At 37.7% G+C, this 23,985-nt stretch overlaps 1 long non-coding RNA gene across 1 annotated transcript in view; it reads right to left on the bottom strand.

Annotated features, from left to right (window-relative positions):
- Positions 1–2,662: 2,662 nt before the first annotated feature.
- The window catches only part of LOC128641426 (uncharacterized), a 65,387-nt gene continuing 44,064 nt past the window's right edge, over positions 2,663–23,985 (bottom strand). The window contains exon 2 of the long non-coding RNA XR_008399488.1: positions 2,663–4,858. This is a non-coding gene — a long non-coding RNA (uncharacterized LOC128641426). The remainder of the gene's footprint in view (positions 4,859–23,985) is intronic.

Raw genomic sequence — 23,985 nt, 5'->3', positions numbered from 1 at the left:
AATAACATTAAATATAGAACTGTCACACTAGCTTCCTCTGGTGCCTACGTGCATTATGTCTGCTCTTCACACCTTGTTCTATATGTATCTAGTAGCACCTGAGACAAGGCAAAATCTTACTACTGATAACTCATTAATTCATATCACCTTTGTTTAATTGGGCCATTATTTTTATCCAGGTTGTCCTCAAGGAGAATGCTTGTCATCTATATCCAAGGGACATTGGGGCTGACCACAATCTATTGTTTGATAATTATCAGCATGTTAATCACTGCTGATGAGCCCTTTTTAAATTGATGCAATCACAACCTGCCATTTTCATTGTTTATCAGCAGTGGAATTGTCCTGTTCATATTTCATGCATGCGTAAGATGCATCACCAACAGTTGCAAACAGTACCTGCTCAATAAAAAAAATAATAAGTATTTTTAAATTAATAAAAATGACTAAAGTCAATAGCCCAACAAACACATGTCCACTGCACAACAGGATAATTGAAAGCAAGTCACTGAGTAGCATCACTGCACATTATTAAGATGTTTATATATATATATATATATATATACGTCATGCAGTACTGTACTTTGCTTATCGTATGGCACAACGTATATATACGTCTGAGCCGCAGGAAGCTCCAGCAGTCTCGGCTGTTAAATTACAGCTGAAATCTGGAGTTCCTGAGCTCCAGGCATCTAAATGCATATGGAAATGGAGCATGATCGGTGGGGAGGGAGGGGGAGGGAGTGTGATGGCCCTACACTACGGAAAATAAAATGAAGGGAGAGGGAGGAATAGGGATCTACACTACAGAAATAAATGTGGGTGAGGGGGCACTAGGTAACAATCATGGGAGGACCACCACACTACAGAAATATAAAAATAAAAAAGATCAACAAAAAAATATGTATTGGTACTGTCAGACAGCTGCCAATACTAAACATGGCCGCAATTAGTGGGATGGGTAGGGTTAGAAAGCTATTTGAGGGGATTATGGAGGTGGGAGGCTTGAGGAGGATCACTATACTGCAGAAAAAAACCCAAATGTGTTTATATATATATATATATATATATATATATATATATATATATATATATATATATATATATATATATATATATATATATATATATATATATATATATATATATATATATATATAAAAAATAAACTGCATACCGGCAGACTGTCTGCCAGTACCTATGATGGTGGTGACCAGTGGGAGGGTGAGGAAGGGAAGTGAGCTGTTTAGGAGGGATCAGGTAGGGATCAGAGGTGGGAGGTTAATCTCTACAAATCAGCTAAAATTAACCGTACAAGCTACCTGATTAACCCCTTCACTGCCAGTAATAATAGAAGTGTTGTGTGCAGCTGCAATTAGTTGCCTTCTAATTAGCAAAAACCAACGGCAAAGCCATGTATGTCTGCTATTTCTGAACAACAATTCTTTTTTTATATAACAAAAATGGGCCTAGATCAATACCTTGGGTTGTCTACTTAAAAACATATACTGTATATAGTTTTATAGGTAAATAAAAAAACAACAACAACAAAAAGGCTCTATTTCTGTTTAAATTGAGTGATAGCAAAAATGCTAAAACTGTATTTTGGGCAAGTTCTTCTCTGAAAGTCCTGGTAGTGAAGGGGTTAAAGTAATATATAAACATACAGACCGTTTATCCTATCATGTAACCGCTAAACTGCCAATATTTGTATTGTATTGTATTTGTATTTGCTCATTTGGTTTTTGGATTACGTCATAGGAAGATTATTGACTCAGTTAACAATTTTGTGTTGTTTTTTTTTTAAAGATAATTTCATGCTTATCATTAGGTTTTTTAATGGCAGTAGAATTTTGGGATTGTGATCACTGATAAACCCACTCACAATACCAACAATGTTCAGGAATCTATAAAGGTCGACAACAAGGTCAATATTATTGGATATCACTGGAACTGTCAGTGATATCTAATAATAGCAACCAGGAGTGATGTAGAAGCACAACGCTTTGTAAAAACATTCTTATGTGGGCGGCCAAAGGGATGATTAAACCTGATAATTATAAAGTATATTTCTTAATATAAATAGCAGTTAAATAAGGACTTTATAAAAGATCACCTAGATTACTGGGTTTTGTTTTTATATTTTGAAATTTCATATGTTGGTTATCTTCTCATCTTCATTACCAGGAGCATCCATAGAAATTTCTTCTTGGGGGGCACCTTCAAGAAGCCAACTGGTGATTTGTGGGCGGGACCTCTATGGGATGAAGAGACTGATTTTGTCATAGACTGTGTCAAGTTTGTCATGGGCAGTGTTGGGTGTGTTACAGGTGGGGCTGTTCCAATCAGCCAATAGGATTGGCAGCTGTAACATAAGAGTAGTGGTGGGAAACAACCATTGGGGGGCACATGAGGTGGCAGCCATTGCTAAGGGGGGGGCTAGTGCCACTGTCTATTAATGCAGCTTATTAGTGACTGATATGAATGAACAACATTCTACGGAATGCACTCTAGCTTCTCTATAGGGAAATAAAATCACGATTCTCAGACTTAAATTACAGGAAACTCAGGATAAATAAATAATGAAAGTGGAATACAAAGTTGTTTCACAATGAATAATAAAACATTTTTTTTTATGGGGAATTTAATTAAGAGTTCAATGTTCATTTAAGGTCAGTTCTTTATCTGTAAAATAAGGTTTTACTGTCAAAGTACAAACATAACTTATCCCCATTCATTATAAAATACAGTAATAAACTAAACATGCAATGAAATTATATCATTAAAAAAGTAATCACTTATTTTTCTCTCATGGTAATGACACATATTAAAACAGGCAGCTTATTAAAGCACTGATTTATCACACTTTTTAGGTCATAGTAGTTCATTTTACGCAATATTGTCCCCGTTATCACATAATTCTTGTGCAAAATTGTTATGGCAGTTTGGGTGAATTTTTGCTTAATTTTCAAAGCAATTCCAATCATTCAGAAGCTGAGTTAGTAAAACTGGGTAATTACAAAAAATACAAGACAAAAAATCTAGTTAAACACATGAAAGTCTAAGACTAAAATATTACAGGCTTTTCAAGGTATTTTTGCAGGGATTTTCCCAGACTATTCTGAAAACAAAAAAAGACACAAAACCAAAGAGAAAGCAAAACATGACGGCTAATTATTTTTTTAACTCGACCAATAATCTAAATTCTTATTGTTTACAAATAACAATTTTGATTGTATTGTAATTTGAAAACTTTTTATCATCCATAAGCTTCACTGCAGCCATGAATCAATTCCATTGATCATTTGAGTAATCTTTTATAATTTCAGTGTGATTTAAGCAATATTTAGTACTTTTTATTAAACAAACAAAACAATACATACTATACATGCCAAATGAATATAGTATTTACATCTCTACATAAGGAATTGCTGGCTGCATAAAGATTACATCTGAACAGACACAGAAAACTCATTGTTACTGAGAAAACCATATTTGACAATCTCTTTGTTAGGGCTTCATGATCTAACATTCTCCAATCTAGCGAGATTATCTAAGTAGTGTGTCAGTATTGTGAGGTTCATCAAATAATTACTGAAAGGCAAATTGTAGCCTGTGAGCTGTTTATCTTGCTATGCAGCGTTCTAGATGTGAACAAAGGCACTTACATTACAATATAATACTAAAAAAGACTTTGAGGCCGATTTATCAATGTCTGTCCGACATGATATGCTGTAGTGTATCATGTCCGACAGACATTGCTAAATGCTGACAGCATATGCTGTTGGCATTTAACATTGCACAAGCAGTTCAATAGAATTGCTTGTGCAATGCCTCCCCCTGGAGATTCGCGGCCAATCGGACTCTAGCAGGCGGTGTCAATCAGCCCGATCATATAGGATTGGGTGGAATGCAGACCGCAGCCTTAGAGGCAGGGGACCAGTTATGGAGCAGCAGTCTTTAGACCGCTGCTTCATAACTGCTGTTTCAGACGAGGCTGAAGGCTCGCGCGGAAACAGGGGCATCAAGCTCCATTCGGAGCTTGATAATTCAGCCCCTTTGTGTGAGTTCTCTCCATTCTGGCGAGTTTTTGATAATCAGCCCTTAGTGATGTATTGTGTCTTTATGGTAACCTCAAATGTATCTTCTATATTGCCCTGGTATATTTTAAATATTTAATAATGTACAATTAAAACAAATGTTGTGATCCTCACCTATTTCAAGAGGTATTTCAAGAGGTTCTAGACAGCAGACACCACTTATGATCAAGTTTCACATCCCTGAAAAACATAGGTACTCAGAGACCACTTGGTTATTCATAGAATTTTAGCCATTTTTTGAGTCTTTGATTTTGCTGTCAAAGATCTTCTCATCAGCACCCAAGAGAGTTCACGCTGCATTTGCTGTGTATTACCCAGTTAATCTGTACCTTGCATTCCAGTAAAATCTTCTATTCAGTGTTATGTCTCTCATATGATGTTCCCTGCTATTTGCACCTATTTCACTTTGAATTCCAGATAAGAGGGCCGATTTATCAAAGCTTCAACTGATAATGCGCTGGAAGTCTGCATCAAATTAGACGCAAAGTTGATTCGCCGTAGTTAACAAAGTGTCAATATTTTCAAATGTTGAAACGTGTGACGTAATATACGATCCCGCAATATCAATCCGATGCAGATCAATGCTTGTGTTAGTCGAGCGGAATACTGATAATCTGCTGTCACATTCAAGCCCATTTGACCCTCTTGCCAATTTATCAAACATTCAATAGGTATGCCCGCGTCAATTTCAACCTTGAGGCCGCAAATACCATAGAAATCAATGGGAGTCTGAAAACACAGAAAGGTTATGTTCGATGCTGCAAGACAAATGAAGCATATTAGATAATAAAAGTAAATTAGAAACTTTATTAAAATTATATACTCTTTCTAAATCAAATTATTGCTCCAAATGTGGTGCAAAGTATTGCTTCAAATTTGGTGCACTAGTAGATATAGGGATAACAATTAAATAAATATATTACATAATATAGCCAACTTCCTTTTTTTTTTATAAATCTATGTGCACCATGTTTAACACATGTAATACAAATGCTATTCTCCACTTCGCACCAAATTTGATGCAACACTTTTCACACCAAATTTGAAGCAATACTCAAACTTCTAAACAACCCACAAACTAGTAAAGTTTTCCACAACTTCTTATTGGTAAATGTATAATCACGTGATTAATGAAATCAGCCACTCTAATTGAAATATACATTTTCTACTATTACTAACTAATCAAATTGCTCTATACTTGAGTCATTGATCACTCATCAGAACTTGTAAGTGCCATTTGTTACATTGTGTATTATACTTTGAAAGTATGTATATGTGAAATTAGTATTAAAGATAAACATTGATGATGACATTAGGCCATACAATGTAATATTTCTGACAATGATTTTAATAATCGAATGATGTTTGATTCAATATAATCTTAAACTGATAGCGCTAAGGGATAGTCTACCTAACATTAAACTGTCATGAATCAGATAAGCAGAAATTAATTTCACCTCTTTACTCTCATGCTATTTTCAGTGACCTGGATTTGGAGTTTGGCGTTAGCCGTGAAAACCAGCGTTAGAGGCTCCTAACGCTGGTTTTAGGCTACCTCCGGTATTTGGAGTCACTCAAAATAGGGTCTAACGCTCACTTTTCAGCCGCGACTTTTCCATACCGCAGATCCCCTTACGTAAATTGCGTATCCTATCTTTTCAATGGGATCTTTCTAACTCCGGTATTTAGAGTCGTTTCTGAAGTGAGCGTTAGACATCTAACGACAAAACTCCAGCCGCAGGAAAAAAGTCAGTAGTTAAGAGCTTTCTGGGCTAACGCCGGTTTATAAAGCTCTTAACTACTGTGCTCTAAAGTACACTAACACCCATAAACTACCTATGTACCCCTAAACCGAGGTCCCCCCACATCGCCGCCACTCAATTACATTTTTTTAACCCCTAATCTGCCGACCGCCAACTACGTTATCCTTATGTACCCCTAATCTGCTGCCCCTAACACCGCCGACCCTTGTATTATATTTATTAACCCCTAACCTGCCCCCCACAACGTCGCCTCCACCTACCTACACTTATTAACCCCTAATCTGCCGACCGCAAAGCGCCGCCACCTACGTTATCCTTATGTACCCCTAATCTGCTGCCCCTAACACCGCCGACCCCTATATTATATTTATTAACCCCTAATCTGCCCCCCACAACGTCGCCTCCACCTGCCTACACTTATTAACCCCTAATCTGCCGACCGGAGCTCACCGCTATTCTAATAAATGTATTAACCCCTAAAGCTAAGTCTAACCCTAACACTAACACCCCCCTAAGTTAAATATAATTTACATCTAACGAAATTAATTAACTCTTATTAAATAAATTATTCCTATTTAAAGATAAATACTTACCTGTAAAATAAATCCTAATATAGCTACAATATAAATTATAATTATATTATAGCTATTTTAGGATTAATATTTATTTTACAGGCAACTTTGTATTTATTTTAACCAGGTACAATAGCTATTAAATAGTTAAGAACTATTTAATAGCTAAAATAGTTAAAATAATTACAAATTTACCTGTAAAATAAATCCTAACCTAAGTTACAATTAAACCTAACACTACACTATCAATAAATTAATTAAATAAACTACCTACAATTACCTACAATTAACCTAACACTACACTATCAATAAATTAATTAAATACAATTCCTACAAATAAATACAATTAAATAAACTAACTAAAGTACAAAAAATAAAAAAGAACTAAGTTACAAAAAATAAAAAAATATTTACAAACATAAGAAAAATATTACAACAATTTTAAACTAATTACACCTACTCTAAGCCCCCTAATAAAATAACAAAGACCCCCAAAATAAAAAAAATGCCCTACCCTATTCTAAATAACTAAAGTTCAAAGTTCTTTTACCTTACCAGCCCTGAACAGGGCCCTTTGCGGGGCATGCCCCAAGAAGTTCAGCTCTTTTGCCTGTAAAAAAAAAACATACAATACCCCCCCCAACATTACAACCCACCACCCACATACCCCTAATCTAACCCAAACCCCCCTTAAATAAACCTAACACTAAGCCCCTGAAGATCATCCTACCTTGTCTTCACCTTACCAGGTATCACCGATCCGTCCTGGCTCCAAAATCTTCATCCAACCCAAGCGGGGGCTGGCGATCCATCATCCGGTGGCTGAAGAGGTCCAGAAGAGGCTCCAAAGTCTTCATCCTATCCGGGAAGAAGAGGCGATCCGGACCGGCAACCATCTTGATCCAAGCGGCATCTTCTATCTTCATCCGATGACGACCGGCTCCATCCTGAAGACCTCCACCGCGGACCCATCTTCTTCCGGCGACGTCCAACTGAAGAATGACGGTTCCTTTAAGGGACGTCATCCAAGATGGCGTCCCTCGAATTCCGATTGGCTGATAGGATTCTATCAGCCAATCGGAATTAAGGTAGGAATATTCTGATTGGCTGATGGAATCAGCCAATCAGAATCAAGTTCAATCCGATTGGCTGATCCAATCAGCCAATCAGATTGAGCTCACATTCTATTGGCTGATCGGAACAGCCAATAGAATGCAAGCTCAATCTGATTGGCTGATTGGATCAGCCAATCGGATTGAACTTGATTCTGATTGGCTGATTCCATCAGCCAATCAGAATATTCCTACCTTAATTCCGATTGGCTGATAGAATCCTATCAGCCAATCGGAATTCGAGGGACGCCATCTTGGATGACGTCCCTTAAAGGAACCGTCATTCTGCTAGTAGGCGTCGGGAGAAGAGGATGTTCCGCGTCGGAGGTCTGCAAGATGGATCCGGAAGAAAGAAGATTGAAGATGCCGTTGATAGAAGACTTCATCCGGATCATGGACCTCTTCAGCTCCCGCTTGGATGAAGACTTCATCCGGATCATGGACCTCTTCAGCTCCCGCTTGGATGAAGACTTCAGCCGGATCATGGACCTCTTCAGCCCCCCGCTTGGGCTTGGATCAGGACATCGGAGGAGCTCTTCAGGACGGATCGGTGAACCTGGTATGGTGAAGATAAGGTAGGAAGATCTTCAGGGGCTTAGTGTTAGGTTTATTTAAGGGGGGTTTGGGTTAGATTAGGGGTATGTGGGTGGTGGGTTGTAATGTTGGGGGGGGGGGTATTGTATTTTTTTTTTTACAGGCAAAAGAGCTGAACTTCTTGGGGCATGCCCCGCAAAGGGCCCTGTTCAGGGCTGGTAAGGTAAAAGAGCTTTGAACTTTAGTAATTTAGAATAGGGTAGGGCATTTTTTATTTTGGGGGTCTTTGTTGTTTTATTAGGGGGCTTAGAGTAGGTGTAATTAGTTTAAAATTGTTGTAATATTTTTCTTATGTTTGTAAATATTTTTTTATTTTTTGTAACTTAGTTCTTTTTTATTTTTTGTACTTTAGCTAGTTTATTTAATTGTATTTATTTGTAGGAATTGTATTTAATTAATTTATTGATAGTGTAGTGTTAGGTTAATTGTAGGTAATTGTAGGTATTGTATTTAATTAATTTAATGATAGTATAGTGTTAGGTTTAATTGTAACTTAGGTTAGGATTTATTTTACAGGTAATTTTGTAATTATTTTAACTAGGTAACTATTAAATAGTTCTTAACTATTTAATAGCTATTGTACAGGTTAAAATAAATACAAAGTTACCTGTAAAATAAATATAAATCCTAAAATAGCTATAATATAATTATAATTTATATTGTAGCTATATTAGGATTTATTTTACAGGTAAGTATTTATCTTTAAATAGGAATAATTTATTTAATGAGAGTTAATTAATTTCGTTAGATGTAAATTATATTTAATTTAGGGGGGTGTTAGTGTTAGGGTTAGACTTAGCTTTAGGGGTTAATACATTTATTAGAATAGCGGTGAGCTCCAGTCGGCAGATTAGGGGTTAATAATTTAAGTTAGGTGTCGGCGATGTTAGGGAGGGCAGATTAGGGGTTAATACTATTTATTATAGGGTTAGTGAGGCGGATTAGGGGTTAATAACTTTATTATAGTAGCGCTCAGGTCCGGTCGGCAGATTAGGGGTTAATAAGTGTAGGCAGGTGGAGGCGACGTTGTGGGGGGCAGATTAGTGGTTAATAAATATAATATAGGGGTCGGCGGTGTTAGGGGCAGCAGATTAGGGGTACATAGGGATAATGTAAGTAGCGGCGGTTTACGGAGCGGCAGATTAGGGGTTAATAATAATATGCAGGGGTCAGCGATAGCGGGGGCGGCAGATTAGGGGTTAATAAGTGTAAGGTTAGGGGTGTTTAGACTCGGGGTACATGTTAGAGTGTTAAGTGTAGACGTAGGAAGGGTTACCGCATAGCAAACAATGGGGCTGCGTTAGGAGCTGAACGCGGCTTTTTTGCAGGTGTTTGGGTTTTTTTCAGCTCAAACAGCTCCATTGTTTCCTATGGGAGAATCGTGCACGAACGAGATATGAAAGACAAAAAAAGGAATTTAGAGACATGTAAATATGTTTGCAAAAGATTTCTGACATAACATATATATATACTGTATATACAAGTATGTGCAAAGATATATGTACACATTCTAGCATTAATAATCATTTAAAAAAAAGAAAAAACATGAGATATCATTTCATGATTTTTAGAAATACAAATACACATTAATTTATGTAAAAATATCATATATCAGATTTTTTGTATAACAAATAAATATAAAAATAACTTTCTATGACATATTGTTTGTTCAGGTATAAATCTAGCTATTTTTTGGACATTAACAGATGAAAAATAAAAGATTAGCTTTATAGAAATGTGTTTGTTCATGGACAGTAATAAAATGGTATAAATAAAGTTGGAAAAAACAGAATATCCGCAACATCGATGGCTCTTATTTATCAAGAGTCCGATGCTCATCGCACCGTACTTGACGCGCATGTTTTTGACAGACTTTTTAATAAATAAGGCCGTAGTATGTAGATTCCTTGGCAGCGATGTCTGCCGATGCCTGGCGAGTGTATTGACTTCAGTGAATGCATCGAGATTGACGCAATGATAAATCGGCCCAAAGGTGTCAAAATGTAGAACAATATAGCGACTCTTTGCAAAGAACTATGAGATTTTGTGAGCAAATCTTCTTAAAGGGGCAGCACATTCAAACGTAAACTTTTATGATTCAGACAGAGCATGCAATTTTTTTTTATTTTATTTTTTAATTCTTTTTTATTGAGAAGAGCTCAGGTAATCAACATACAGTCAAAGACATGCAGAAAATTCAGTGCTGTTCAGATTACAATTATAGAACAATTTCACAGCAAGCACTTGTTACAAAGAATATGAAAATACAGTTACACACAATTAATAGGTGGCTTTCTAAGACAAGCGAGAAACTGAATTGTGAAATAAACTAACATAATGTTACCCACAATACAAGGATGGTGTTTGATTAATGCAGCTTTCTCCTTGTCTGGTACCTGAACTCTCTCATTTTCTTTTTAACTATACTAAACAAAACATAACAACCTAATTAAACAGATCAAAATATACCCAAACGTAAGTGTGCAGTGGAGTTGTTGGAGTGACACACACAGCAGGGCGCATCCAGTAAGCAGATTAGCCAATACTTGAATAGGTGCAAAGTACCAAGCTTATATGTATACAGGAATACAGACTATTTCACCTATAGCTCATGACAGGATTCTGTATATGGGGGAATATCAAGCAGCGAGTTACTGAAACTGTGTATCTGCAGAAATATAACCATAAGGAGCACTAACATCAATATAAAAAATAAAAAATGCATAATTACTGGATTAAAACAAGTTTGTAGAGACCTTATACTCTACACAGGTACGTTGATAAAAGTAGTGACAGAGGGGTCATATTAATAATGGACCTAGATGTGTAAGAAGTGAACGACTTAAAACAGCAAGACAAACGGCTAGATTTAGAGTTTGGCGTTAGCCGTCAAAACCAGCGTTAGGGGCTCCTAACGCTGGTTTTGGGCTACCGCTGGTATTTAGAGTCAGTCAGGAAAGGGTCTAACGCTCACTTTGCAGCCACGACTTTTCCATACCACAGATCCCCCTACGCCATTTGCGTATCCTATCTTTTCAATGGGATCTTTTTAGCGCTGGTATTTAGAGTCTTGGCTGAAGTGAGCGTTAGAAATCTAACGACAAGACTCCAGCCGCAGAGAAAAGCCAAGAGTTAAGAGCTTTCTGGGCTAACGCCGTCTCATAAAGCTCTTAATTACTGTGCTCTAAAGTACACTAACACCCATAAACTACCTATGTACCCCTAAACCGAGCCCCCCCCACATCGCCGCCACTCTAATAAAAAATTTTAAACCCTAATCTGCTGACCGCACACCGCCGCAACCTACGTTATCCCTATGTACCCCTAATCTGCTGCCCCTAACACCGCCGACCCCTATATTATATTTATTACCCCCTACTCTGCCCCCCCCACGTCGCCGCCACCTACCTACACTTATTAACCCCTAATCTGCCGACCGGACCTCACCGCTACTCTAATAAATTTATTAACCCCTAAAGCTAAGTCTAACCCTAACACTAACACCCCCCTAAGTTAAATATAATTTTTATCTAACAAAATAAATGAACTCTTATTAAATAAATTAATCCTATTTAAGGCTAAATACTTACCTGTAAAATAAACCCTAATATAGCTACAATATAAATAATAATTATATTGTAGCTATTTTAGGATTTATATTTATTTTACAGGCAACTTTGTATTTATTTTAACCAGGTACAATAGCTATTAAATAGTTAATAACTATTTAATAGCTACCTAGTTAAAATAATTACAAATTTACCTGTAAAATAAATCCTAACCTAAGTTACAATTAAACCTAACACTACACTATCAATAAATTAATTACATAAAATACCTACAAATAAATACAATTAAATAAACTAACTAAAGTACAAAAAATAAAAAAGAAATAAGTTACAAAAAATAAAAAAATAATTTTCGAACATTATAAAAACATTACAACAATTTTAAGCTAATTACACCTACTCTAAGCCCCCTAATAAAATAACAAAGGCCACCAAAATAAAAAAAATTGCCTACCCTATTCTAAAATAAAAATAGAAAAGCTCTTTTACCTTACCAGCCCTTAAAAGGGCCTTTTGCAGGGCATGCCCCAAAAAAATCTGCTCTTTTGCCTGAAAAAAAAACATACAATACCCCCCAACATTACAACCCACCACCCACATACCCCTAATCTAACCCAAACCCCCCTTAAATAAACCTAACACTAAGCCCCTGAAGATCTCCCTACCTTGAGTCGTCTTCACCCAACCGGGCACCGATGGACCAAAAGAAGACATCCAGAGCGGCAGAAGTCTTCATCCTATCCGGGCAGAAGAGGACATCCGGACCGATAGACATCTTCATCCAAGCGGCATCTTCTATCTTCATCCATCCGGAGCGGAGCCATCTTCTTCCCAGCCGACGCGGATCCATCCTCTTCTACCGACGCCTACTCGCCGAATGACGGTTCCTTTAAATGACGTCATCCAAGATGGCGTCCCTCGAATTCCGATTGGCTGATAGGATTGTATCAGCCAATCGGAATTAAGGTAGGAAAATTCTGATTGGCTGATGGAATCAGCCAATCAGATTCAAGTTCAATCCGATTGGCTGATCCAATCAACCAATCAGATTGAGCTCACATTCTATTGGCTGATCGGAACAGCCAATAGAATGCAAGCTCAATCTGATTGGCTGATTCCATCAGCCAATCAGAATTTTCCAACCTTAATTCCGATTGGCTGATAGAATCCTATCAGCCAATCGGAATTCGAGGGATGCCATCTTGGATGACGTCATTTAAAGGAACCGTCATTCGGCGAGTAGGCGTCGGTAGAAGAGGATGGATCCGCGTCGGCTGGGAAGAAGATGGCTCTGCTCCGCTCCGGATGGATGAAGATAGAAGATGCCGCTTGGATGAAGATGTCTACTGGACCGGATGTCCGGTTTTTTTTCAGGCAAAAGAGCAGAATTTTTTGGGGCATGCCCCGCAAAAGGCCCTTTTAAGGGCTGGTAAGGTAAAAGAGCTTTTCTATTTTTATTTTAGAATAGGGTAGGGATTTTTTTTATTTTGGGGGGCTTTGTTATTAAATTAGGGGGCTTAGAGTAGGTGTAATTAGCTTAAAATTGTTGTAATATTTTTCTAATGTTTGTAAATTATTTTTTGTAACTTAGTTCTTTTTTATTTTTTGTACTTTAGTTAGTTTATTTAATTGTATTTATTTGTAGGTATTTTATGTAATTAATGTATTGATAGTGTAGTATTAGGTTTAATTGTAGATAATTGTAGGTATTTAATTTAATTTATTTATTGATAGTGTAGTGTTAGGTTTAATTGTAACTTAGGTTAGGATTTATTTTACAGGTAATTTTGTAATTATTTTAACTAGGTAGCTATTAAATAGTTATTAACAATTTAATAGCTATTGTACCTAGTTAAAATAAATACAAAGTTGCCTGTAAAATAAATATAAATCCTAAAATACAGGTATACCCCGCTCATACAGCGGGTTAGGGACCGGAGCCCCGCTGTAAAGTGAAAACCGCCTTAAAGTGAAACAAGGCAGTTTTAGCTTACTATTCACTTGCCAGTGTGTTTAAAAACATGTTTGAACTAACATATATTAGGGGTGCAATAGGGCTAAGTTTAGTTTAACACTGGCACAGAACAGAATTCAATAAATACTGTACTTGTAAAATAGTGACAATTACTGTAGTAAAATTTGCCAAACTATAGCACTGAGACACAGATTGCGCTGTAATACTGTAAACAGAGTGAACTGCGCATAACAAAATGGTGCCAGTCACTTTTCTCGCAAACTCACAATGATTACAGCACTGTTTCATAATCCTTGGAGTTTGAACTTCAGCTCCACAAAGCGCTGTATTAGCGAATCGCTGTAAAGTGAAGCGCTGTAAAGTGAGGTATACCTGTAGCTACAATATAGGTAAGTATTTAGCTTTAAATAGGATTAATTTATTTAATAAGAGTTAATTTATTTAGCTAGATAAAAATTATATTTAACTTAGGGGGGTGTTAGTGTTAGGGTTAGACTTAGCTTTAGGGGTTAATAAATTTATTAGAGTAGCGGTGAGGTCCGGTCGGCAGATTAGGGGTTAATAATTGTAGGTAGGTGGAGGCGACGTTGGGGGCGGCAGATTAGGGGTTAATAAATATAATATAGGGGTCGGCGGTGTTAGAGGCAGCAGATTAGGGGTACATAGGGATAACGTAGGTTGCGGCGGTGTACGGAGCGGCAGATTAGGGGTTTATAATAATATTCAGGGGTCAGCGATAGCGGGGGCGGCAGATTAAGGGTTAATAAGTGTAAGGTTAGGGGTGTTTAGACTCGGGGTTCATGTTAGGGTGTTAGGTGCAGACATAGGAAGTGTTTTCCCATAGGAAACAATGGGGCTGCGTTAGGAGCTGAACGCTGCTTTTTTGCAGGTGTTAGTTTTTTTTTCAGCTCAAACTGCCCCATTGTTTCCTATGGGGGAATTTTTGTTCCTCAGGGGTCAGTTCTGGGGCCTGTTTTGTTTAACATATTTATCTGCGATATCAGCAAAGGGCTACAGGGGAAAGTATGTCTCTTTGCAGATGATACAAAAATTTGCAACAGAGTGGATGTTCCAGGGGGGGTAGACAAAATGAGAAGTGATATACAACAATTGGAGGATTGGACAAACGACTGGGATCTAAAGTTTAACACAGCAAAGTGTAAAATAATGCATTTAGGGAAGAAAAATCCAAATGTTAATTACAGACTCAATGACACTTTACTGACTGTTACAGACGAGGAACAGGACTTGGGAATTATTATTTCAGATGATTTAAAACTTAGTAAACAATGTAGTAAGGCAGCGAGTAAGGCTAGCAGAATGCTTGGATGTATTGGTAGAGGTATTTGCAGCAGAAATAGTAAGGTTCTTATGCCACTTTATAGATCATTAGTTAGGCCTCATCTTGAGTATTGTGTGCAGTTCTGGAGGCCATATCTTCAGAAGGATATTAACAAACTTGAATCTGTGCAAAGGAGGGCTACCAAAATGGTACATGGTCTAAAAAATAAAACTTACCAGGATAGGCTCAATGACCTAAATATGTATAGCTTAGAGGAGAGAAGGGAAAGAGGTGATATGATAGCAACTTTCAAGTACATTAAAGGGTTTAGTAAAACTGAGGCTGTGGGTATTTTACATAAAATGGAAAATTCAAGAACAAGGGGTCATGAGCTCAAGCTAAAGGGTAGTAGATTCAGGAGTAATTTGAGGAAGCACTTCTTTACAGAAAGAGTGATTGATTTATGGAATAAACTTCCTCAAGAGGTAGTAGCAACAAACACTGTGGGGGACTTTAAAAATGCATGGGACAAGCATAGGGCTATCCTACGAACTAGATAAGTTTATACTGTTAGGTAAGGTGGGGCAGACTTGCTGGGCCTATGGCTCTTATCTGCCGTCAATATCTATGTTTCTATTTATCAAGGTAGACACAAGTTGCAAGTACTATTCAAAGAGTGTGTTAGTTCAAACACCAGGAGAGCCGGCTTGAGTATGGTCTTCACGCTCTTAGCCTATCCCCTCTTTGGCCACAGCCATTGTTCCGTAGTGCAGGTCCGATAACCATCTTGTCTGGTGTGTAGAATAGCCTGAGAAGGGCAGTTCACCTGGCAAAAATAACTGTGAGCGCTGGGGGAAGCACACAGTTGCGCTTCTTATTAATGCAGGGATCCCAGATAGCATTTTAATTGAGAACTGACATGAAATAGGATCTAAGTGTAGCAATGCATCAGAAGGACAGCTGTTAAGTCCTAAGGCTAGCTCCGGAACATGTATGGAGGCAAAATCTTGTAATGGATTAAGTATAAGTGGCTTCTCTGTGTTTTGCTTCTCTGTACACAGGGTAAGGGTCGAGCTCTCCAACTGAGTGCCTGATGTACAAGCTATAATGGACCCTTCAGGACTGGAAGTTTTCACAGCAGACAATTGCAGAGGGAGCAAACCTTCTTTCGTGTGACAAGACAAAGATCTCTCGGCCAGATCTGAGACTGTTTGTTCGTCAGTTGCGGTGGGCCTGAGCAGGTCCGTGATGGGTGAGTTTTACAGATCTTGTACTGAGGAGTAGGTTTGCGTGCTTACAGAGTCAATTTTGGTAAGGCAGGACCTCCCAGTTGCTTGAACCTCATCCTGCAATTTCTCAAAGCTTAGGAATAAGCGTTCAAATGTAGGCAAAAAGATTTTGAGTATCTGCGCAGTAACATCCTTTTCTGCTTCCATTGCTCTGAAGTCAGTGGGTAGGAAACCAATATATACAAAGTCCCTCATGTGTTCTAATTTAGTAAAATGCTTTCCGGGGAAGAAGAGAATAGATTACTTCTATCTGCTTGAGGTTCCCGGACAACTTATCTGTCAAGGGAGATGCAAATGGAATAGAATAATGGCGATATAACAGAGATTAGAAGAGAATTTCTTCGGAGGAACACAAGCTCGCAGCCATCTTCTAGAACCGCCACCGGAAGTCCAGAGCATGCAATTTTAAATCACTTTAAAGTTTGCTTCACTTACCTGATTTGCTTTGTTCTCTTGTTATCCTTTGTTGAAAACATACCTAGGTAGGCTCAGGAAAATCAATACACTACTAGCTGCTAATTGGTTATGGCACATATAAGCCACTTGTCATTGGCTCACTTGATGAGTTCAGCTAGCTCAACCTTCATCAAACAATACAAAAAGAATTAAGCAAATTTGATAATAGAAGTAAATTGTAAAGTTGCTTAAAATTGTATGCTCTATGTGAATTATGAAATATAAATTTGGGGTTTCTTTTCCCATTAATTGTATTAGCATTTATTAGAACCTTCGTTTGATCTCACAATTTTCTTTAAAAAAAAATATCTTTTAAACCATACAACAATAACATCTGCTCATTATTAAACAATAATTGGACTCCTAGGGCGTTCTTACTAATTAAACATGGGATTACCAATGGCCAGGATTTCTTTATCTCTATGGACATAATAACGTATGTGGAAATTAATATTCCAGATGTTGAAACATAGAGGCACTTTATAATTATTCTCATTGTGATCCTTGAGAGAAATAATAGTTGTAAAAATAGCTACTATTACAAAAATAATATTGGATAAGCAAAATGTTGTCATGTTAAAAATATATGTGAATAATAACAAAAATAGTCCCAGAAAACAAGTCCATATATATTTGATATATATATAATTGATGAAGGTTTTATTGTTTTAGATTTAGTCTACCTTTTAAGTCACATTTCTAGCCTGTAAGTGGCGCTTCTGATATCATGTTGTATTTATTTGGGAGTATTTAAGACTATCCCTATCAGATAGCTTATGTGACTTTATATTATTTCTAGAGCTGTTTTTTTTTTTAAATGAGACCATCGTCTCTGTGTTGAAATAGCGATACGACTGCAAGTTGAGACACTTTACAGAAGCAATAGAGGTTTTATATGAATTCAAATTCTGCTTTAATGAGGAGTAGGTGAAAAAAATGTGACCACATCCCGGGGGGCGGAGCTAGCAACTGATGAGACAAGACGTGCAGCACAAGAGCTCCTGCAATATCAGCAAACATTTAGCTTAATATAGAGTATAATTGGTGTTATTTGCTGAAGCTTTTGATTGGCACTTATGTAAGAGGGACAGAATCTCTCTAAATTTGTTCCAGGGAAGCCTTAAACTTCGTCTACGACAACGTTTTGGAACTACATAGTGTGGTATGGCCACGAGGCAGAAGTAATTCCTTCCCTGTAGCTGTGGCGTAATTCATACAAAACACACGGCTAACTAACTAAATAGGGCAGATTTTTGCGAACAGGTGCAAGCTTTACTTTATAAATTAGAGGAGAAGATGGACTACTGCTTCCATGACCTGATAATTACAGTCAGAAATCGGGGTGGAAGAGAGGTCAATTCATCACCTAAAATGGCCGCTACAATAGACATCACCAAGCACGGCGAGACTTCCCAGCTTAACACAAGAGTTTCAACATCAGTGCTGAAAGCACCACAGAGCCACTTACAGTCTTCTCCACATGATCACCCTCTGAGTACAACAGCGAGTACCGCAGTGAAGAAGAGCTCAGTTTTACTGGCTCGGTCAGAGAGAGGGATCTGTGGCTCTGAACCGGATTTGGCTGCTATAGAGACTGCTGCCAATACCACTTGTATCACATGTCTGCCGGAGATGGACAAGGATTTGCAGCCGCTGCCTAACACAGTCACGTTCATACAGGGAGCAGGTGAGACAGATTTGAGGTCACTTTCGCCTCTGCACTTCAACCTTGAATTTCTCTCACGCATCTCAGTCTATCTGGTGAGACTTTCGTTAGGGAACTTAACTACCCTGATTCTTCAGGTGCGTACACAAAGCCTCCAGATGTTACGATTCACTGGAGTTCACATCTCACTACTGGTCTCTGACCTAGCCCACACCGTAAGAGCAGAGGATATTTATGCCCCACGCAGATCCGGAATAGGTTAAGACTCACACAGCTCTGCAACAAATTTGCCATATCTTCAGTAGAGACAGTCACTTGGACTTATAATGAAGGCAGAGCCTGATAACTACGAAGATATCCCACACTGATAAAGGCTACTAGCCTCTAAAATTGCATATCTGGACTAGTAATTCTTCTCCTTTATATTGGTCTATGTTAGTTGTTTTATCAAGTTAATCATAACTATTATTCATAATATTAATCATTTTTGAAGGCCTATTCTACAGAACTTTTAATGAGAGTGAGCTTTGTGTTCCTAGGCATATGTATGTTTATACTGTTTTTTATGCACATTATTAGCAGATATCTAGTTTTACTCTCCTAGAGAATGTATGTCCAATACTGTTTGTTTTTCACATAATGCCTAATGAGACATAGCTAGCTAGACTGAAGGTTGTCCTACGAAATAGGTACTTGCTATACTCTTAATGTTACTTAATGTTTTCCCCTTCTCAGCATTGATTTAAGATTACTTACTTAGTTCTAGAGGGGCAGCAATGATGCCCTATTTCTACTATATGACAGTTTTTACGCACACCTAGCAACACTTCTGTATAAGGGTTTCATAATGATAACTCACTGGTCTCCCAAGTTTGTGAATATCTGATTTCAATGTTTGAGTTCGGTATTTGCTCATTTCCTTATGTATATACCATTTAGTTCTACACTATGTTTCTAAACTGGTATGATTAGAGTTATATAACAGAACATGTCCTTTCTATCATACCCAGTTACAGTTACATGAGCTATTACTATCCGGATCTATAAAAGTTACTAGGCAGAGAGGTTCATATGACATACCTGTTAGTTCTTGTCTTTTTGGCATTTAGAATGAAAATACTGATTAATATTAAGGATTTAGATATATGTATGAAGTTAAGTTTGTTTATCTCAGGCTCTTATAATTCATGAATAACCAAATCTGGTGGAGACAGTTCTTATAGGTGGCTACAGCACTAGCACAAGTTTCATATTGCACCCTCATACCACAGCAGCCACCTCCTAGTGGTACATGATCCTCCTGACAGGCTACCCTTTACATAGCTTTAATCTAGGGTTGCTGGCTATCTTAATATATCTCCCCTCACCTTGCAGCCCCCTCCGTCTTCATTAAGAGATCCTGTCAGGCCCACATATAATCTTACATAACCAGTCTTTACTGTGGAATCAGCCCTGGGAAGATTAGTCTCACGCATACCTAATAAAGCATTCCCCTTGACACCTTATTTTAGTTATTGCCCTGCCTGCATCTATGGCCTACATAAACCTATCAGTAAGTTCACCATACAGCCCGAAAGGGATTAGCTCCACCCTTCCTTTCTTTTTCTGCCCTCCTCCCCCCATCTTCCCTATAATTCGAGTGGCTCTAGCCCACTGCAACACCTTTTCTTCCCCACTCTTTGTGACCCACCTGTGGTCATTATAAAAGCTAATTCTCCACATCATGACTTTTTAGGATATTAGAATTTATTTTTTTTACTACATAGGAGTGGAGTTCATGTTCCAATCACTAAAATATAAAAATAAATAAATAAATAAAATTAAGTTCTACCTCAATTAGTCCATACCTTTAATTGACATTTCACTTGATATGACACATGTTTCCATTCGTTATAGTAGGCCTCTTAGTATTGATACTGTTATGATTATCTCTAAGAGTAAATTTTATTCTTAGTTCTACAACCTTCCTTTTACCTGAATGGACAACTCCTATGTAATAATATTGAGTGTTATACCTTGTTGTTAATATTGTTAATGGACAAATCCTTCATTTTACTTGTCTCTGAAACTTCAATAAAAAATGTTTATAAAAACATAAATAAAAATGTGACCACATCCCAGGAACACACGGTCAGTCCGCTGAGACATCATTAGTTCTATGCATGGGGCAGGGGTGGACTGAGCAGTCAGGAAAATAGGAAATGGACTGAGGGCTCGGCATATAGGGGGCCCATAAGTGGCATCTATTCTGGTGTGCTGCTTAAGCTCACAGCCACAGCTGGTTAAATGAGCTAGTGCAGCGGTTGTCAGCTGGGGCTCACAGCTGCACAATCAGTAACTAAGTAGTTAAGTGTTGGTGTAATGGGGACCATGGAGTTAGGACCTTAGCCCTAGATCTGGAGTGGGGGGCTAGCACTGGAGTAGGAGCCCTGTGAATTTATGGTAAGTCTGTTGCTCTGTGGGCCCTAGAATGTGGGGTCCAGCCCTGGAAGTTGGGGCGCTCTGAGGGAGCTGTGTGGGTCATGTAGTGTGGGGTCTGGCCTTGAAAGTTGGAAACCCTGTCCTTCAAGGTCAGGGGTCTGGTGCGGGGCAGGGCAGTGAGATTTTCATGTTCATTAGCAGAAATGTGCATACATTTCTGTGGAAGACATTGGGGAGCCCTTCTCTAATTAATTACTGTAACAGAACAGATTTGTAAATATTTTACTGTAACAAACATTCCATAAACGGTTTTACTCAAGTGTGTTGTGGTTGTTATTGGGTTTTTTATGGTAGCGGTTCTCATCTGATTGTGAGACATCATGTAGTAATCACCTCTCAAAACTATAGATGTTAATTGCAGGAACGTCCACTAGCGAAACCTTGGATAAAATAGGTGATGTTCAATAAATTTCAAACATGATTTCACCTTTACAACAAGGCTGCTCTGCAACCTCGTCTATGAATGTAGGCAATTGTCAGACGTGCAGCTTACTGAGCTTCTGTATGGTTCTGATCAACACTTGTAAGGTGGAAGTGCACTTATATATATATATATATACACACACACACACACACATATATATCTTGGTACTTCTGTTTACAAATTCAGGCCTAGATTTAGAGTTCGGCGGTAGCCGTCAAAACCAGCGTTAGAGGCTCCTAACGCGGGTTTTTTACGCACTCCGGTATTTAGAGTTTATTTACCGCGACTCAAAATACACCTAACGCTCAACTTTCTACCGCCACCTCAGACCCAGTAGTAAACATATACCGCACAAAAAACATCCACGAATCACAAAACAAATATTACACAAAGTACACTTACACTCATACAAACACAACACTATCTTTATTTTTCGTATTTTTTATTTTTTCTTTAAAATACAAAGGATTAAAGTTGCGAGATCTCGGGTGTTTGAAAAAAATCCACACAAATCCATTTTCCCATTGACTTACATGGACATACGGGAAAAGACCCTCATATACCTACATCTAACGAATAACATTATCACAAACATACACTCATCGATGCATACAAACAATATACACCACATTACATACACAAAATATTTATTTATTACAAAAAGAACACGATTTAGTTACTTTTTCACACAAGCTCATGACGTCACTCACTTTACGAGGAAAACCAGTCTTAGAAAAAAAAAAATAGAAATCTTTGGAGCCTCCATTGACTTCTATTGGGAAGACGTGCTCGTGCACGCGAAACCCTCATTTCCCTAACGCACGCAAATAGCGTAGACTGAAAAACTCCAAATACCAGCGCTAGAAAATACATGATTTCATGCGTTAGACCCAGCTATGATAAATAGATCAAGAAATGACTATTTCCCTATGGTGGACTTATGTTTTTTAATATTAAATATTCACCACACCATAAATATTTTTAACACTTTTAGATTACATCAACTACAAATCCCCATCACTAGTAACACATTATTATTTCAATAAAATTACATTTACAATTAAAATAAAATTCAATACACATTTCTGGATTCACAAACACTACACAATGGGAAACATCTCTCATTTACCTTTATTATTGCATTTCTGTTATTCAACTCATATGCTTGCAGCAACTGCATACATAGGCTTAACACATGATCACTCATGGATGCACATACATTACTTTTAACATTCAATCATACATGTGCATTCAAATGATGGGGCAAAAACACATTACATTCTCTCGAGGAATCACAAAACACAACATATGGATTTTACTGTACTTTTAACATCATGATTCCATCACCAGAAACCATTAGGAATTACGTACAACAAGAACATCATTACACAAGATTACAGATGTCACTTTATGGGAAGGAACAACAATGCCAGACCGCTATATAGAAGTCAGCATATGTGGGACACAATCACAATATATACGTACATGTACATAACACGCATCACCCATCACGCAACCACAAAGCACACATTTAGATTTTATTCAGCACACAATAACAATGTAGCACAATACAACAACACAATGAGGATTTCACAACTACATAGGCAGGTTAATAATATCATGACGTCATTAGAAGATTCAACCATACACATCACAGATTCACCACTGTACCGCCCCTTTAGGAACTTTAACACTCAATACTACAATACAACATATACGTAAAACACACTTTTGAACAGCATTATTATGGAGATTTCAATGGGACAATTAAGAAATATTGTCAGATCGCACATCAATTATATATATAATACTACAGATGACAGCCGGAAGTTATTCAGTATTCGTGCAATTTTTATGGGACGCATACAATATCGTCAGATCGAAAATCACTTATATATACAATACTACAGATGACAGCCGGAAGTTATTCAGTATTAGTGCGATTTGAAAGGGACGCATACAATATTGACATCTCGGCAATCACTTATATATACAATACTACAGATGACAGCCGGAAGTTCTTCAGTATTATTGCGATTTTACAGGGACGCATACAATATTGACATCTCGGCAATCACTTATATATACAATACTACAGATGACAGCCGGAAGTTCTTCAGTATTATTGCGATTTTACAGGGACGCATACAATATTGACATCTCGGCAATCACTTATATATACAATACTACAGATGGCAGACGGGAAGTTATTCAGTATTAGTGCGATTTGAAAGGGACGCATACAATATTGACAGCTCGGCAATCACTTATATATATAATACTACAGATGGCAGACGGGAAGTTATTCAGTATTAGTGCGATTTGAAAGGGACGCATACAATATTGACAGCTCGGAAATCACTTATATATACAATACTACAGATGGCAGACGGGAAGTTATTCAGTATTAGTGCGATTTGAAAGGGACGCATACAATATTGACAGCTCGGCAATCACTTATATATACAATACTACAGATGGCAGACGGGAAGTTCGGAATTATTATTGCGATTTTAAAGGGACGCATACAATATTGACAGCTCGGCAATCACTTATATATACAATACTACAGATGGCAGACGGGAAGTTCGGAATTATTATTGCGATTTTAAAGGGACGCATACAATATTGACTGCTCGGCAATCACTTATATATACAATACTACAGATGGCAGACGGGAAGTTCGGAATTATTATTGCGAT

The sequence above is a fragment of the Bombina bombina genome, chromosome 10 (assembly GCF_027579735.1).
Source record: "Bombina bombina isolate aBomBom1 chromosome 10, aBomBom1.pri, whole genome shotgun sequence".
Lineage (NCBI taxonomy): Eukaryota > Metazoa > Chordata > Amphibia > Anura > Bombinatoridae > Bombina > Bombina bombina.
Note: the sequence above shows the minus strand (reverse complement) of the source record. Positions and strands in the feature narration are given on the sequence as shown.